The 7,218-nt window shown below is 36.9% G+C and overlaps 1 pseudogene; it reads left to right on the top strand.

Moving 5' to 3' along the window:
* Positions 1–302: 302 nt before the first annotated feature.
* LOC122430707 lies at positions 303–1,279 on the top strand (annotated as a pseudogene).
* The last annotated feature ends 5,939 nt before the right edge of the window (positions 1,280–7,218 follow it).

Raw genomic sequence — 7,218 nt, forward strand, 5'->3', positions numbered from 1 at the left:
AGAAATAAGAGTAGTAACATTTGCTGTGAATGACTTTAAAAATTCAGAATCAGTATCTTCTTTTAAAATGTTATTTGATATCTTAATTATAACTTTCTTGAAGTCTATAATTTCTATTCTGCTACAACAAGAATCATTGTTTTTCAAGAGATCCCCACATTACGAACTTTTTCTGATGAGGGATAAATTAATGATATCCCCAGAATTACTCTTCCTCACACATAAACATGTACATATACACACAAGGGAACACAAAAGAACACTCATCTACTCTTCTTATACTTAGAAACTCAGACAGGATAATGGACCCTGGAAGTCACTCTTCAGTGACTGAGTTCATCCTCTCTGAGGTCACAGAACAGCCACGACTCCAGCTGTCACTTTTCCTCCTCTTCCGAGGCATCTATGTGGTCATGGTGGTGGGGAACCTGGACATGATTACATTGATAGGGCCCAGTTCTCACCTGCACACTCCCATGTACTATTTCCTCAGCAATTTGTCTTTATTGACTTCAGTCAGTCCACTGTCATTACCCCTAAAATGCTGGTAAACTTTATGACAAAGCAGAACATCATTTATTTCTCTGAATGCATGACCCAGCTCTACTTCTTCAGCACTTTTGCTATTGCAGAGTGTCACATGTTGGCTGCAATGGCATATGACTGCTAAGTTGCCATCCACAATCCCTTGCTTTAAAATGTTATCATGTCTTACCACATCTGCCTCTGCCTCACAGTGGGAGTTTATATTTTGGCCATCATTGGATCCACAATCCATACAGGATTTATGTTGAGACTCTTTTTCTGCAAGAACAAGGTGATTAACCATTATTTCTGTGATCTCTTCCCACTCTTGGAACTATCCTGTTCCAGCATCTTCATCAATGAATTATTGGTTCTAGTCTTGAGTGCATTTAACATCCTGACACCTGACTCAATCATCCTTACATCCTACATCTTCATCCTCTCCAGGACTCCAAATCACTCCACTGAGGGCAGGTCCATAGCCTTCAGCACCTGCAGCTCTCACATCTTAACTGTTGTTGTTTTCTTTGGATCTGCAGCATTCATGTACCTGCAGCCATCATCTGTGAGCTCCATTGATCAAGGGAAAGTGTCCTCTGTGTTTTATACCTGTATCATTCCCATGCTAAATTCTCTAATTTACAGTCTGTGGGATAAGGATGTCAGATTTGTCCTGAAGAAAATTCTGGAAAGAGGAAAATGTATATGGATAGAATCAATAGCATGCTGTAATAGAAGTCATTTGGTTTGCTGAACTATGCAGTGTGTTAGATATATTGTTCAAATTTTTGGAAATTTATTGATACTTCTCTATATAACTCATCTCCAAAATTCTCTTCCTGGCTACTTCTTTGAACATACATTACAATGATTATATAAGGAAAAATACAATAATAGAATTTTTTAAAAATCTTGAATATTAAAGGAGCTTACTTTTATTTTTAATAATAATATATGTAGGAAGAACAACAATGCTAATGATGATTATGGTGAAAATCACAGTAATGCATATTACCAAGATTTATGAAATATAAAGCACTATGCCCAGTACTTTAAATGGATAGCTTTATTTACTATATTCCTTCAGGACAAATTCTAGTATTATTTTCCTTTGTAAAGAAGAAATGGAATGTTGTTTCATTTGTGTATTTGCCATGGTCCCAAACATAATAAATGATAGAGAAAACATAATAAGTGATACTTTTGCACAAGAAGATTGTGAATAGGTCCAATGCCTCCCTGAGAATTTTCTTCTATATGTCAAGCATCATCACTTTACTATAAGATTGTGTTTCTTTTCTCTAGATATCTTCTATGCTATTTTCACTTTTATTTCCTTTGATAAAATGAAAATAATCAAAATCTTTCAAACTGTGTTGGTCAAAGCAAAAATTGCAAAGATGGAGATTTATTGCAGAGTTTCACAGTAGACAGTCATTAAAGAGATTCAAATTATAATTGAAATATAAATATTTATAAAAGCAGCCTAAACAACATTGTCTTATCTTTATACCAATAGCCCTATAACTATTTTTGAAGCAGCTGTTCATAAAAGAAAGAAATCCTGCAGAGTTATATCACTTCCATATTGTTAATGCTCTTCTGTTCCATACTTTATTGAGTTGTCATTTCATGTTCAGTTCAGTCCCTCAGGTTGTGTCCGATTCTTTGCAACCCCATGGACTGCAGCACACCAGGCTTCCCTGTCCCTCACCAACTCCTGGAGCTTGCTCAAACTCATGTCCATTGAGTCGGTGATGCCATCCAACCATCTCATCCTCTACTGGCCCCTTCTCCTCCTGCCTTCAATCTTACCCAGCATCAGAGTCTATTCCAATGAGTCAGTTCTTTGCATCAGGTGTCCAAAGCATTGGTGCTTCAGCTTCAGCATCATTTCTTCCAATGAATATCCAACATTGATTTCCTTTAGGATTAACTGGTTTGATCCCCTTGGAGTCCACGGGACTCTCAAGAGTCTTCTCCAACATCACAGTTCAAAAGCATCAGTTCTTTGGTGGTCAGCTTTTTTGTACTTCAACTCTCACATCCATACATGACTAATAGAAAAAATATAGTTTTGGCAATGTTGGCAAAGTAATATCTCTACTTTTTAACATGCATTCTAGGTTGGTCATAGCTTTTCTTCCAAGGAGCAAGCATCTTTTAATTTCATGATGGCAGTCACCATCTGCAGTGATTTTGGAACCCAAGAAAAGAAAAGTCTGTCTGTTTCCATTGTTTCCCCATCTATTTGCCATGAAGTGATGGGACCCAATGCCATGGTCTTAGTGTTTTGAATGTTGAGGTTTAAGCCAGCTTTACTTTCATCAAGAGACTTTAGTTCCTCTTCACTTTCTGCCATAAAGGTGGTGTCATCTGTGTTTCTTAGGTTATTGATATTTCTCCTGGCAATCTTGATTCCAGCTTGTGCTTCATCCAGCCTAACATTTTGCATGATGCACTCTGCATGTAAGTTAAATAAGCAGGGTGACAATATACAGCCTTGACATATGTTAATGCTCTTTTGTCCCATAATTTATATAGTTGCCATTTCATGTTATGTTTTCTTTAAAACATCTCTTCTTTTCCCTCATACTATTGCTTTTATAATTGTGGGTCTTAAACATCTTATAATTATAAATTCTCATGTTATTCTAAATGCTCAGTTGTATTCTGTCTTTTCCTAATTCAAACCATCCTATTCATATTGTCATATCAATATCCTTTAAGTAGTGTGCTGTCTATTCACCTCATATAACAAGTTGCAGTGTTTACTTATAGTATCCAAATATTGGACAAATATATAATACAGCTTTGTTGCTTTTTACTCACTAAATTCTATCCAACTCTTTGCAACACCATGGATTGTAGCCTGCCATGTTTTCTGTCTACAGGGTTTTCCAGGTAGGAATTCTGGAGTGGGTTTCTATTTCCTTCTTCAAGGATCTTCCCAAAGGATTGTCCCAATGCAGTGGAAGATGCATGACTCCTGCATTTGCAAGTGGATTCTTTACTGCTGAGCCACCAGGGAACCCCATAATATAAATTTACCCCCTTGTATTTCATTAAACATTAATTCAATATCAGATAATCTTTTTCAAAGAACACTCTTGTTCCCTAAAACTGAACTTCCCTGATAGCTCAGCAATGCGGGAGACCTGGGTTTGGTCTCTGGGTTGAGAAGATCCCCTGGTGAAGGGAAAGGCTACCCACTCCAGCATTCTGGCCTGGAGAACTCCATGGACTTTATACTCCATGGGGTTGCAAAGAGTCAGACATGACTGATCAACTTTCACTAAATGTATACAGTCAATATTTTTCTCAATAAAACTGCAAAAGTATGAAAAAGTCACTAAATCAGATATTTTATTTTTAAATGACAGAAAATGTATAGCCATTGAATTTCCCTGTTGGTCCAGTAGTAAAGAATCCACCTGCCAATGCAGGGGACATGAGTACAACTCCTGATACAAGAAGATTCCACATGTCCTGGTACAACTAAGTCCATTCACCACAACTACTGAGCCCTCGGGCCAGAACAACTGAAGCCCATGCCCTAGAGTCCAAGCGCGGCAACTACTGAGTTCTCAAGCCATAACTTGAGAGCAACCCCCACTCGCCACAACTAGAGACAGCCCAGATACATGTTTGGAACAACTTAAGTATGGGACTCTATCTCTTCAATTGTAAATGTAATTTCATTTAAATAGAAATCAAATGTTTTTAATTTAAAAGTTTAGTGCCACATTGATCTGAGCTGTTGTGAGAGTGCTTTGAAGGCTTAGTACAATGAAAGGTAAAAATATCTTAATTTTTATATTGGTTGCATGATGAAGTGATAATATTTTGGGTCTATGAGTTACATGAAATGCTATTGTAATTAATGTCACATCTTTCTCTTTTACCTTTATAATTTGGCTAGCAGAAAATTTGAAATCACATGTAAAAGGACTTGAAGTGTATTTAAATTGGATATCACTGGTCTAGCACATAGATGGTGCCTAATAGTTTTCATTTTTTTGTTAATTTTTATTTCAGTATAATTGTTCTTTACAATGCTGTGTTACTTTCTTGCTGTATAGCAAAGTGAATCAGTTTTATGTAGTGATATAACCACTCATTTGCTTTTTTTAAATTTCCTTCCCAGTCAGGTCACTACAGAGAATTGAGTAGAGGTTCTTGTGTTATACAGGAAGTTCTCATTAGTTATTTATAGTATACATAGTAGTGTTTATATGTCAGTCCCAATGTCCTAATTCATCCCACCTCCTCTTCTTCTTATTCCTTTTTTGTTGTTGTTCAGTTGCTTATTCTTGTCTGACACTTTACAACCCCATGGACTACAGCACTCCAGGCTTCCCTATCCTTCACTAGCTCCCAGAATTTGCTCAAACTTATGTCCATTAATTCGACGATGCCATCCAAACAGCTCATCCTCTGCCATCCCCTTCTCCTCCTGCCCTCAATCTTTCCCAGCATCAGGGTCTTTTCCAGTGAGCCGATTCTTTGCATCAGGTGACCAAAGTATTGGAGTTTCAGCTCCAGCACCAGTTCTTCCAATGAGTAGTCAGGGTTAATTTCCTTTAGGATTGAGTGGCTTGATCTCCTCTCTGCCCAAGGGATTCTCTGTGACCCCACGAACTGTAGGCCACCAGGCTCCTATGTCCATAGGGATTCTCCAGGCAAGAATACTGGAGTGGGTAGCCATTCCCTCTCCAGGGGATCTTCCTGACCCAGGGATTGAACCCAGGTCTTCCATGTTGCAGAATAATTCCTTACCCATCTGAGCCACCTGGGAAGCCTCTTCCCTTCTTAGTATCCATAAGTTTGTTCTCTACATCTGTGACTCTCTTTCTGCTTTACCATTTTAACTAATGGTTGTTAATCTCTACCATTTTTGAGGATATAATTTAGGAACTTTCTGGTCTGTGATTCAGAGGACCATTTTTGTTAAAACTAGAAAACCAGAGTTTTCAGCTCTGTTTAGTACATAAGTACAGTCACATTCCATCGTTCACCTGATGGACTCTCAGTTGTGATAATTTCAACAATTTCCCTTGTTACTTTTTGGCTCCAGTCACATATATCAAAGAAGCAAAAACAACTAAGAATAGCTATGCTGTGCAAGCAAAACACCCTGACTTGATTTCCCTCTTTTGAAAGAAGTACAAGTAGATAGACACTGTACTTATTTCTAACTAAAACATGTTCAAATTGCTCAAATCTCTGCTAAGTTTTCTCCTTAGAAATGTCACCATGCTTTATTATAACAAATAATATTTAAGTTATTTTATTATTTTTTTCCAATTAGTGAAAGACAAATTACTTTCAGGAAAACTTTATTTTTTCTGTAAATGAAGCACATTTCATTTGCATTTTGATGTTCATGAAAGATTAGTAACTGGGTTTCAGTCACTCTTGTGGCCACCTCAAATTATGATAGAACATATAACCTAGTGGGCACACCTCCGTGATGTCCACAGATTGCCAAATACCACTTGGATATTATTTATACCTGTTTATATATACATTTCTTTCAGCAAAGAAAACAAGTTTTTCAAAATGAAGAGTAAGTAAAAGAAAGGGAAAAAAGCAGAAAGCTTCAGCCAAGAGCAACTATTTCACATAATTAGAACTTGTAAAGTTAAAATAAATTGTGTTAATACTGGGATCAGGGGAAGGGAATGAGTGGTCTTTTTAAACTAAGAAAGGATTTAACAATCACAACATCCAAAAAACTAACAGACAAACAAACCAGTTATGCTGAATTTTAAAATAATTGAATAGTGAGTGGAGACTAGGAATGTGGCAAATGGTGAATATCATCAAAGCTATCTTAGAAAATATTTAAATTCTCACTTGATACATTGAGTTGAGGATTTTTAGAGTTGCTTTTCTTAACCTTTTTTCCCCAAAATGATAATAATTCAGGATCCTTTCTAGAAGTCATGGTCACAACTTGGTTCATTCATCCAATATTTTTTTAAATTACTTTAATTTCTCATTGCTATACCAACTGCAGTTCAAGGTTTTCATACCTAAATATCCAAATGGAAATAGCATATGGAAGCCAACAAGAAGGTGCCATTTAGTCATTTCCAAGTCCTCCAGTCCTGTGGGTTTAGTTTATTTTTTCCTTTTAATTCAAGTAAATTATGTTTTTATCATCCAAATAAATTATGTGACCTCCACAATAAATCTAGGGCCTTCCAGAATGGAGAAAGCAATAGGTAAGGCTTCCATTATCTACCATTCTTTGTTCTAAATTCCTTTTTCTTAAATTGAGTTCCAGTTATCCCTAGCTATTTTATCTCCTGGGTCTTCCCAGGTAGCTCAGTGGTAAAATATATGCCTGTCAATGCAGGAGACAAAGGTTCAATCCCCAGTTTGGGAAGATCCCCTGGAGAAGAAAGTGGTTACCCACTCGAGTATTCTTGCCTGGAAAATCCCATGGACAGAGATGCCTGGCAGGCTAGATTCCATCAGCTCGCAGAGTAGAATGTGACTTAAGCTACTGAACAACAATTTTATCTCCTGAAGAGCTGTCCTCTCTCTACCTGCTTCCCATAACATGGCTATAACTTTTCCATCTTCATTTCCAAACATTACCAATGTATGGACATTGTGCACTATAATTTTATCAAGGCCTTATGGACACTGGAATGTATTTATGATACTCAATGGGATATAAAT

This window comes from Cervus canadensis, chromosome 29 (genome assembly GCF_019320065.1).
Source record: "Cervus canadensis isolate Bull #8, Minnesota chromosome 29, ASM1932006v1, whole genome shotgun sequence".
Lineage (NCBI taxonomy): Eukaryota > Metazoa > Chordata > Mammalia > Artiodactyla > Cervidae > Cervus > Cervus canadensis.